General features: G+C 30.9%; 1 non-coding gene across 1 annotated transcript; it reads left to right on the top strand.

The window, feature by feature from the left end:
• The first annotated feature begins 431 nt into the window (after nt 1-431).
• On the top strand, nt 432-513 carry TRNAS-GCU. The gene has a single exon. It is a non-coding gene; the product is annotated as a tRNA-Ser (tRNA).
• Nucleotides 514-12,460: the final 11,947 nt, after the last annotated feature.

Below are 12,460 nucleotides of genomic sequence, written 5' to 3'. Positions count from 1 at the left end.
ACAAGTTGTTTTACCCGAGTGGTTAGGGTGTGTGCCTGCTAAGTACATGCGTTTTCCCAACGAGAGTCCAAATCTCTCAAGCAACGATAAAAGTAAATTTTAAATTATTTGAAACAATGCAATTTTCTTTGGTTAATTCCAAAAAAAAAAAATAAAAAAAATATTGTAACTATTTTAAAATATTGAAGTTCGTTTTAAACTTTTGATTGAAGTACATTAACTCTTTAACCAGTTAATGATATTGTGGACTTTTTAGTGGCATGAAGTGGCTCTCCTAAATAGGACGTCATGAGTTTGTGAGTCTTTGTGATTCAGTAGGTTGAGAAAGTACTTAAAAACAAATATTACATTGTATCAAAGTAAGTTGTAGGAAAAAATCTCTAAAAAAGATAGTAATCCGTTTTTTTCATATACAATAAAATAACACACATGTTTCTTTGGCCGAGTGGTTAAGGCGTGTGCCTGCTAAGTACATGGGGTTTCCCCGCGAGAGTTTGAATCTCTCAGGAAACGATAGAAGTAAATTTTTTAATTATTTGAAACACTGCAATTTTCTTTGGTTAATACAAAAACTATTTTGAAATAATGAAATTCGTTTTAAATTTTTAATTGTAGGATATGAACTTTTTAACCAGTAAATGATCTTGTGGTCTTTTTAGCGGCATGAAGTAGTTCTCCTATATAGGAGGTCATGGGATTGAGCCCCATTTGGGAAATATTGATTCTTTGTGATTTAGTAGGTTGAGTAAGTAGTTATAAACAAATATTACATTGAAACAGAGTAATTTGTAGAAAAAAAAAAACTAAAAAAAAAAATAATGATCCGTTTCGATTTTTCTACCATAAAAGAACACACAAGTTTTTTTAGCCGAGTGGTTAGGGCGTGTGCCTGTTAAGTACATGCGTTTTCCCAACGGTAGTCCAAATCTCTCAAGCAACGATAAAAGTAAATTTTAAATTATTTGAAAAGTGCAATTTTCTTTGGTTAATTCCAAAAAATAAAAAATAAAATCTTGTAAATATTTTAAAATATTGAAGTTCGTTTTAAACTTTTTATTGAAGTACATTAACTCTTTAACCAGTAAATGATCTTGTGGACTTTATAGTGGCATGTAGTGGCTCTCCTAAATAGGACATAATGAGTTTGAGAGTCTTTGTGATTCAGTAGGTTGAAAAAGTACTTAAAAACAAATATTACATTGTATCAAAGTAAGTTGTTGGAAAAAATCTCTAAAAAAGATAATAATCCATTTTTGCATATACAATACAAAAACACACAAGTTGCTTTAGCGGAGTGGTTTAAGCTTGTGCCTGCTTAGTACATGGTGTTACCCGCGAGAGTTTCGAATTTCTCAGGCAACGATATAAGTAGATTTTTAATTATTTGAAACAATGCAATTTTCTTTGGTTAATACAAAAACTATTTTGAAATAATGAAATTCGTTTTAAACTTTTAATTGTAGGATATGAACTCTTTAACCCAGTAAATGATCTTGTGGTCTTTTTAGCGGCAGGAAGTAGCTCTCCTATATAGGAGGTCATGGGATTGAGCCCCATTTGGAAATATTGATTCTTTGTGATTTAGTAGGTTAATGAAGTAGTTTATAAACAAATATTACATTGTAACAGAGTAATTTGAAGAAAAAAACTAAAATAAAAATATTAATGCGTTTCAATTTTTCTACCATAAAAGAAACACAAGTTGTTTTAGCTGAGTGGTTAGGGCGTGTGCCTGTTAAGTAAATGCGTTTTCCCAACGAGAGTCCAAATCTCTCAAGCAACGATAAAAGTAATTTTAAATTATTAGAAACAATGCAATTTTCTTTGGTTAATTCCAAAAAAAAAAATTTAAAAATATTGTAACTATTTTAAAATATTGAAGTTCGTTTTAAACTTTTGATTGAAGTACATTAATTCTTTAACCAGTAAATGATCTTGTGGACTTTTTAGTGGCATGAAGTGGCTCTCCTAAATAGGACGTCATGAGTTTGAGAGTCTTTGTGATTCAGCAGGTTGAGAAAGTACTTAAAGACAAATATTACATTGTATCAAAGATAATAATCCATTTTTTTCATATACAATACAAAAACACACAAGTTGCTTTGGCTGAGTGGTTTAGGCGTGTGCCTGCTTAGTACGTGGTGTTACCCCGCGAGACTTCGAATTTCTCAGGCAACGATATAAGTAGATTTGTAATTATTTGAAACAATGCAATTTCTTTGGTTAATACAAAAACTATTTTGAAATAATGAAATTCGTTTAAACTTTAATTGGTAGGATATGAACTCTTTAACCAGTAAATGATCTTGTGGTCTTTTTAGCGGCATGAAGTAGCTCTCCTATATAGGAGGTGGTGGGATTGAGCCCCATTTGGGAAATATTGATTCTTTGTGATTTAGTAGGTTGATGAAGTAGTTATAAACAAATATTACATTGTAACAGAGTAATTTGTAGAAAAAAAATCTAAAATAAAAATAATAATGCGTTTCAATTTTTCTACCAATAAAGAACACACAAAGTCATTTAGCCGAGTGGTTAGGGCGTGTGCCTGCTAAGTACATGTGTTTTCCCAACGAGAGTCCAAATCTCTCAAGCAACGATAAAAGTAAATTTTAAATTATTAGAAACAATGCAATTTTCTTTGGTTAATTCAAAAAAAAAAAAAAATATTGTAACTATTTTAAAATATTGAAGTTCGTTTTAAACTTTTGATTGAAGTACATTAATTCTTTAACCAGTTAATGATCTTGTGGACTTTTTAGTGGCATGAAGTGGCTCTCCTAAATAGGACGTCATGAGTTTGAGAGTCTTTGTGATTCAGTAGGTTGAGAAAGTACTTAAAAAAATATTACATTGTATCAAAGTAAGTTGTAAAAAAATCTCTTAAAAAGATAGTAATCCGTTTTTTCATATACAATAAAAAACACACATGTTTCTTTGGCAGTGGTTAAGGCGTGTGCCACCTAAGTACATGGTGTTTCCCCGCGAGAGTTTGAATCTCTCAGGCAACGATAGAAGTAAATTTTTTAATTATTTGAAACAATGCAATTTTCTTTGGTTAATACAAAAACTATTTTGAAATAATGAAATTCGTTTTAAATTTTTAATTGTAGGATATGAACTTTTTAACCAGTAAATGATCTTGTGGTCTTTTTAGCGGCATGAAGTAGTTCTCCTATATAGGAGGTCATGGGATTGAGCCCCATTTGGGAAATATTGATTCTTTGTGATTTAGTAGGTTGATGAAAGTAGTTATAAACAAATATTACATTGAAACAGAGTAATTTGTAGAAAAAAAACTAAAAAAAAAATAATGAATCCGTTTCGATTTTTCTACCATAAAAGAACACACAAGTTTTTTTAGCCGAGTGGTTAGGGGCGTGTGCCTGCTAAGTACATGCGTTTTCCCAACGAGAGTCCAAATCTCTCAAGCAACGATAAAAGTAAATTTTAAATTATTTGAAAAATGCAATTTTCTTTGGTTAATTCCAAAAATAAAAAATAAAATCTTGTAACTATTTTAAAATATTGAAGTTCGTTTTAAACTTTTGATTGAAGTACATTAATCTTTAACCAGTAATGATCTTGTGGACTTTTTAGTGGCATGAAGTGGCTCTCCTAAATAGGACGTCATGAGTTTGAGAGTCTTTGTGATTCAGTAGGTTGAGAAAAGTACTTAAAAACAAATATTACATTGTATCAAAGTAAGTTGTTGGAAAAAATCTCTAAAAAAGATAATAATTTTTTTCATATACAATACAAAAACACACAAGTTGCTTTGGCCGAGTGGTTTAGGCTTGTGCCTGCTTAGTACATGGTGTTACCCCGCGAGAGTTCGAATTTCTCAGGCAACGATATAAGTAGATTTTTAATTATTTGAAACAATGCAATTTTCTTTGTTAATACAAAAACTATTTTGAAATAATGAAATTCGTTTTAAACTTTTAATTGTAGGATATGAACTCTTTAACCAGTAAATGATCTTGTGGTCTTTTTAGCGGCATGAAGTAGCTCTCCTATATAGGAGGTCATGGGATTGAGCCCCATTTGGGAAATATTGATTCTTTGTGATTTAGTAGGTTATGAAGTAGTTATAAACAAATATTACATTGTAACAGAGTAATTTGTAGAAAAAAACTAAAATAAAAATATTAATGCGTTTCAATTTTTCTACCATAAAAGAACACACAAGTTGTTTTAGCGAGTGGTTAGGGCGTGTGCCTGTAAGTACATGCGTTTTCCCAACGAGAGTCCAAATCTCTCAAGCAACGATAAAAGTAAATTTTAAATTATTAGAAACAATGCAATTTTCTTTGGTTAATTCCAAAAAAAAAAAAAAATATTGTAACTATTTTAAAATATTGAAGTTCGTTTTAAACTTTTGATTGAAGTACATTAATTCTTTAACCAGTTAATGATCTTGTGGACTTTTTAGTGGCATGAAGTGGCTCTCCTAAATAGGACGTCATGAGTTTGAGAGTCTTTGTGATTCAGTAGGTTGAGAAAGTACTAAAACAAATATTACATTGTATCAAAGATAATAATCCATTTTTTTCATATACAATACAAAAACACACAAGTTGCTTTGGCTGAGTGGTTTAGGCGTGTGCCTGCTTAGTACATGGTGTTACCCCGCGAGAGTTCGAATTTCTCAGGCAACGATATAAGTAGATTTTTAATTATTTGAAACAATGCAATTTTCTTTGGTTAATACAAAAACTATTTTGAAATAATGAAATTGTTTTAAACTTTTAATTGTAGGATATGAACTCTTTAACCAGTAAATGATCTTGTGGTCTTTTTAGCGGCATGAAGTAGCTCTCCTATATAGGAGGTCGTGGGATTGAGCCCCATTTGGGAAATATTGATTCTTTGTGATTTAGTAGGTTGATGAAGTAGTTATAAACAAATATTACATTGTAACAGAGTAATTTGTAGAAAAAAAATCTAAAATAAAATAATAATGCGTTTCAATTTTTCTACCAATAAAGAACACACAAAGTCATTTAGCCGAGTGGTTAGGGCGTGTGCCTGCTAAGTACATGTGTTTTCCCAACGAGAGTCCAAATCTCTCAAGCAACGATAAAAGTAAATTTTAAATTATTAGAAACAATGCAATTTCTTTGGTTAATTCCAAAAAAAATAAATAAAAAAAAAAAAAAAAAAAAAAAAAAAAAAATTAAAATATTGTAACTATTTAAAAATATTTGAAGTTCGTTTTAAACTTTTTGATTGAATTAGCATTAATTCGTTAAGCCAGTTAAGATCTTGTGGACTTTTATAGTGGCATGACACAAGTGAGCTCTCCTAAGTAGGACGTCATGAAGTTTGAGAGTCTTGTGATTCATAGGTATTGAGAAGTACTTAAAAACAAATATTACATTGATATCAAATAGTTTGTAGAAAAATAATTTGCTTAAATAAGATAGTAATTCCGTTTTTGTTCATACTACAATAAATAACACACTGATGTTTTTTGGCCGAGTGGTTAAGGCGTGTGCCACCTAAGTCACTGGTGTTTCAGCCGCAGATGTTTGAATCTCTCCAGGCAAGATGAATTAAAATTTTTAATTTTATTTGAAAACAATGCAATTTCTTTGTTAATACAAAAAACTATATTTTGAAATAATGAGAATTCGTTTTAAATTTTACATTGTAGGATATGAAACTTTTTAACCCAGTAAATGACTTGTGGTCTTCTTAGCGCATGTAGTAGTTCTCGTCTATATATTAGGATCAGTGGGATTGAAGCCCCATTTGGAATATTTGATCTTTTGTAATTGTTAGTAGGTTTGTAAAGTAGTTATATATCAATATTATCATTGAAAACAGAGTAATTTGTAGAAAAAAAACTAAAAAAAATAGATGATCCGTTCGATTATTTCTACCATAAAAGAATCACAACAAGTTTTTTTTAGGCCGTATGGATAGGGCGTGTGCTGCTTAGTACAGTGCGTTTTCCACAGCTGTAGTCCAAATTCTCTCAGCACGATAAAAGAAATTTTAAATTATTTGAAAAGTGCAATTTTCTTGGTTAATTCCAAAAAATAAAAAAAAATAAAATAACTTGTAAATATTTTAAAATTATTGAAGGTGTTTATAACGTTTTTATTGAAGTACCATTAAACGGTCTTTAGACACCAGTAAATGATCTTGTGGAGTTTTTAGTGGCATGAAGTGGCTCTCCTACTAATAGGACGTCATGAGTTTAAGAGTCTTTGTGATTCATAGGGTTGAGAAAGTACGTTAAAAAACATAATTATACATTGTAATGAAAAGTAAGTTGTTTGGAAAAATCATCTAAAAAAAGATATATATGCATTTTTTTCATATACAATACAAAAGCACACAAGTTGTTTGGGTCCGAGTGTTGCAGGCGTGTGCCTGTTTAAGTACATGGTGTTACCGTCGCGAGAGTTCAATCTCTCAGGAAACGATAGACTAGTAGACTTTTTAATATTTGAAAGAAATGCAATTTTCTTTGGTTCATACAAAAAATTATTTTGACATAATTGAAATTTCGTTTATTTAAACTTTTGAATTGTAGGATAGAACTTCTTTAAGCCAGGTAAAATGACTCTTTGTGGTCTTTTTTAGGCGGCATGAAAGTAGCTCTCCTATATAAGGAGGTCATGGGATTGAGGAGCCCCATTTGCGGAAATATCGATTCTGTTGCGTTTAGTAAGGTTGATGAAGTAGTTTACTAAAAAAAATATTACATTGATAACAAGTAATTTGTAGGTAAAAAAAACTAAAATGAAAAAATAATTCCTTTTTCGATTTTTTACCATACACCCAAGAACACACAATTGTTTTACCGAGTGGTTAGGTGTGTGCCTGCTAAGTACATGCGGTTTTCCAACGAGAGTCGCAAATCTTCTCAAGCACGATAAAGTACAATTTTAATTATTTGAAAACATGCAATTTTTCTTTGGTTAATTCCAAAAAAAAAATAAAAAAAATATTTGTAACTATTTTAAAAAATATTGAAGTTCGTTTTAAACTTTGATTGAAGTACATTACTACTTTAAACGCAGTTAATGATAATTGTGATTTTTAGTGGCATGAAGTGGCTCTCCACTTATAATAGGACGTCATGAGTTTGTGAGTGTCTTGTGATTCGAGTAGGTTGAAAAGTACTAAAACACAATATTAACATTGTATTCAAAGTAAGTTGTAGGAAAAAATCTAAAAAATGATAGTAATGACCGTTTTTTTTCATATATACAAAAAATAACACACATGTTTCTTTGGCCGAGTGTTAAGGACCGTGTGCCTGCCAGTACATGGGTTTCCCCGCGAGAGTTATGAAATCTCTATCGAGGAAACGATAGAAGTATAATTTTTTAATTATTTGAATAACATGCAATTTATTCTTTGGTTAATACAAAAACTATTTTGATAATAATGAAATCTGTTTTAAATTTTTTAATTGTAGGGATATGAACTTTTTAGCGAGCAGTAAATGATGCTTCGTGGTCCTTTTTAGGCGCATGAAGTAAGTTCTCCTATATAGGAGTCATTGGATTGAGCCCCATTTGGGAAAGTATTGATTCTTTGTGATTTAAGTAGGTTGAGTAAGTAGTTATAAACATATTACATTGAACAGAGTAATTTAGGGGGGGGGGGGGGGGGGTAGAAAAAAAAAACTAAAAAAAAAAATTAAATGATCGCGTTTCGATTTTTTCTAGCCGATAAAAAGAACATTCAAGTTTTTTGCCGAGTGGTTAGGGCGTGTGCCTGTTAAGTAGCATGCGTTTTTCAACGGTAGTCGGCAAATCTCTCAAGCAACGATAAAGTGAGTAAATTTTAAAGTTATTTGAAAAGTGCAATTTTCTTTGGTTAATTCCAAAAGAATAAAAAAAAAAATTCTGTAAATATTTATAAGATATTGAAGTTCGTTTATAAACTTTTATTGAAGTAACATTAACTCTTAACCAGTAAATGATCTTTGTGACTTATAGTGGCTAATGTAGTGGCTCTCCCTAAATAGGACATAATGAGTTTGAGAGTCTTTGTGATCAGTGGTTGAAAAAGTATCTGAAAACACAATATTACATTGTATCAAAGTAATTGTTGGAAAAAATCTCTAAAAAAGATAATTAATATTTTTTGCATATACATAACAAAAAACAACAAGTTTGCTTCAGGCGAGTGGTTTTAAGTCTTGTGCCTGCTTAGTAATGGTGTTAACCGCTGCCGAGAGTTCTCGAATTTCTCAGGCAACGCATATAAGTAGATTTTTAATTATTTGAATACAATGACAACTTTTCTTTTCGGTTAAACAAAAACTACTTTGAATATATCGAAATTCGTTTTAAACTTTTATTGTAGGATATGAACTCTTTAAACGCAGTAATGATCTTGTGGTCTTTTTAGCGGCAAGCGAAGTAAGGCTCTCGTATATAGGAGTTCATGGTAATTGAGCCCCATTTGGAATATTGATTCTTTGTGATTTAGTAGGTTAATGAAGTAGTTTATAAACACAATATTACATTGTAAGAGTAATTTGAAGAAAAAAACTAAAATAAAAATGATTAATTGCGTTTCAATTTTTTCTACCATACAAAGAATTCACGCAAGTTGTTTTAGCTTGAGTGGTTAGGGCGTGTGCCTGTTTAAAGTAAATGCGTTTTCCCGCAACGAGAGTCCAATCTCTCAAGCAACGTAATAAAGTAAGTTTTAAAATTATTAGAACAATGCAATTTTCTTTGGGTTAATTCCAAAAAAAAAATTTAAAAATATTGTAAGCTATTTAAAATATTGAAGTTCGTTTTAAACGTTTTGATTGGAAGTACATTTAATTCTTTAACCAGTAAATGATCTTGTGGACTTTTTAGTGGCATGAAGTGGCTTCCTAAAAGGACTGCTCATGAGTTTAGAGAGTCTTTGTGTTCAGCAGGTTGAGAAAGTACATTATAAGAGCAAGATATTAATTGTATCAAAGATAATAATATTTTTTTTCATATACAATACAAAAACACGACAAGTTGCTTTGGTGGAGTGGTTTAGGCGTAGTGCTGCTTAGTACGTGGTGTTACCCGCCGAGATTCGACATTTCTTCAGGCAACGATATAAGTATAGACTTTGTAAGTAATTTGAAATCAAGCAAATTTCTTTGGTCTAATACAAAAACTTTTTTGAAATAATGAATTCGTTTAACGTTTAGTAATTGTAGGATATGAACTCTTTAAACAGTAAATGATTCTTGTGGTCTTTTTAGGGCATGGAACCAGTTAGCTCTGCTCAATATAGGAGGTGGTGGATGTGAGCCCCATTTGGGAATATTTGATTCTTTGTGATTTAGTAGGCTGATGAAGTAGTTATAAACAAATATTACATGTGTAACAGAGTAATTTGTAGAAAAAAATGTAAAATAAAAATAATAATGCGTTCAATTTTTCCTACGCATATAAAGAACACACAAAGTCATTTAGCCGAGTGTTAGGGCGTGTGGCCTGCTAATAATGTGTTTTCGCCCACGAGAGTCCAAATCTCTCAACAACGATAAAAGTAATTTCTAAATTATTAGAAACAATGCAATTTTCTTTGTTAATCTCAAAAAAAAAAAAGAAATATTGTAACTTTTTAAAATATTGAAGTTCGTTTTAAACTTTTTGATTGAAGTAATAATTCTTTAACCAGTTAATGAATCTTGTGGAACTTTTTAGTGGCATGAAGTGGCTCTCCCTAAATAGGACGTCATGAGTTTGAGAGTCTTTGTGATTCAGTAGGTTGAGAAGTACTTAAAAAAATATTAACATTGTATCAAAGTAGGTTGTAGGAAAAAATCTCTTAAAAAAAGATAGTTAATCCCGTTTTTTCATTAACAATAAAAATAACACACATGTTTCTTTGGCCGAGTGGTTAAAGCGCGTGGCCACTAGTACATGGTGTTTCCCCGCGAGAGTTTAATCTCTCAGGCAACGATATGAATAAATCTTTTTAATTTATTTGAAACATGCAGGTCTATTTTCTTACTTGGTTAAGTACAATAAACTATTTGAAATATATGAAATTCGTTTTTACATTTTTAATTGTAGGATATGAATTTTTAACCAGTAAATGATCTTGTGGTCTTTTTGCGGCATGAGAAGTAGTTCTCCATATACTAGGAGGTCATGGATTGAGCCGCCTCATTGGGAAATATTGATTTCTTTGTAAGTTAGTACGGTGAGAAAGTAGTTATAAGACAATATTACATTGAAACAGAGTAATTTGTAGAAATAAAAACTAAAAAAAAAATAATGAATCCGTTTCGATTTTTCTTACATAAAAGAACACAGCCCAGTTTTTTTTAGGCGCGACGTGGATGGGGCGTGTGCCTGCTAAGTACATGCGTTTTCCCAACTGTAGTCCAAATCTCTCAAAGCAACGATAAAGTAATTTAAATTATTTAAAAGTGCAATTTCTTTGGTTAATTCCAAAAATAAAAAATAAAAATCTGTGTAATATTTTTAAAATTATTGAAGTGTTCGTTTAAAGCTTTTTATTGAAGTACATTAACTCTTTACACCAGTAATGATGCTTGTGGACTTTTAAGTGCATGTAGTGCTCTCCTAAATAGGACATAATTGAGTTTTGAGAGTCTTTGTGATTCAGTAGGGTTGAAAAAAGTATTAAAACAAATATTCATTGTATCAAGTAAGTTGTTGGAAAAAATCTGCTAAAAAACGATTAATTCTCTTTTTTGGGCATATACATACAAAAACACGCAAGTTGCTTTGGCCAGAGTGGTTTAGGCTTGTGCCTGCTTAGTACATGGTGTTACCTCGCCGGCGAGAGTTGATATTCTTCAGGCAATCGATGATAGTAGATTTTAATTATTTGAAACAATGCAATTTTCTTCTGTTAATACAAATATTTCTGAAATAAGAAATTCGTTTTAAACTTACTTGTAGGATATGAAACTCTTTAACGGCTCAGTAAATGATCTTGTGTCTTTTTAGCGCAGAAGTAAGCTCTCCTAATGGAGGTCATGCGATTGAAGCGCCATTTGGAGATCATATTGATTCTTGTGTGATTTAGTAGGTTAATGAAAGTGTTTATAAACAAATATTACATTTGTAACAAGAGTAATTTTAAAGATAAGAAAACTAAAATAAGAAATATTATGCGTTTCAACTTTTTCTAACATAAAAGAACATCACAAGCTTGTTTTAGTTTGAGTGTTAGGGCGTGTCCTGTTTAAGTAAATGCGTTTTCGCCGAACGAAGTCCAAATCTCTCAAGCAACACGATAAATAGTAAATTTTAAATTATTAGAAAACAATGCAATTTTCTTGGTTAATTCCAAAAAAAATAAATTAAAAATTTGTAACTATTTTATAAATATTGAAGTTCGTTTTTAAACTTTTGATTGAGAGTACATTTAATTCTTTAAACATTAATGATCTTGTGACTTTTTAGTGGCATGAAGTGGGCTCTCCTAAATAAGGACGTTCAATGGTTGAGAGTCTTTGTGATTCAGTAGGTTGAGAAAGTACGGTAAAACAGAATATTACATTGTATCAAAGATAATAATCCATTTTTTTTCATATACAATAAACAACAGACACAAGTTGCTTTGGCTGAGTGGTTTAGGCGTGTGCTGCTTAGTACATGGTGTTACCGTGCACCGCGAGAGTTCGAATCTTCTCAGGCAACGATATAAGTAGATTTTTAAGTTTTTGAAAACAATCAATTTTCTTGGATTAATACATAAAACTATTTTGAAATAAATGAAAATAGTTTTTAAACTTTTAATTGTAGGATATTGAACTCTTTAAGCCTACAGTAAATGATCTTGTGGTCTTTTTAGCGGTCTGAAGTAGCTCTCTCTATATAGGAGGTCGTGGGATTGAGCCCCATTTGGGAAATATTGATTCTTTGTGATTTAGTAGGTTGAGAAGTAGTTATACAGCAAATTTACATTGTAAACGAGAATTTGTAAGAAAAAATCTAAAATAAATAATAATGCGTTTCAATTTTTCTACCAATAAAGAACACACAAAGTCATTTAGTCCGGTGGTTACGGGCGTGTGCCTCCTAGTATCATGTGTTTTCCAAACGAGAGTCCAAGATCTTCAAGGCAACGATAAAAGTAAATTTTAATTATTAAGAACAATGCAATTTTTCTTTGGTAATCCCAAAAATAAAAAAATATATTTGTAACAATTTTTAAAAATATTGAAGTTCGTTTTTAAACTGTTTGATTGAAGTACATTAATTATCTTTACGCAGTTAATGATGCTTGTTGGACTTTTTAGTGGCATGAAGGGGCTCTACCTACCCAATGCCGTCATGAGTTTGAGAGTCTTTGTGAGATTCAGTAGGTTGAGAAAGTAATTACACAAATAATTACATTGTATCAAAGATATATAATCCATGTTTTTTCCATATTACACATACAAACAACGCACAATTGCTTTGGCTTGAGTGGTTTTAGGCGTGTGCCTAGCTTAAGTACATGGTGTTTAGCC

This window comes from Ipomoea nil, unplaced genomic scaffold, assembly GCF_001879475.1.
Source record: "Ipomoea nil cultivar Tokyo-kokei standard unplaced genomic scaffold, Asagao_1.1 scaffold0518, whole genome shotgun sequence".
Classification (NCBI taxonomy): Eukaryota; Viridiplantae; Streptophyta; class Magnoliopsida; order Solanales; family Convolvulaceae; genus Ipomoea; species Ipomoea nil.
The sequence above is the reverse complement of the archived record's forward strand: the minus strand, read 5'-3'. Positions and strand labels throughout refer to the sequence as shown.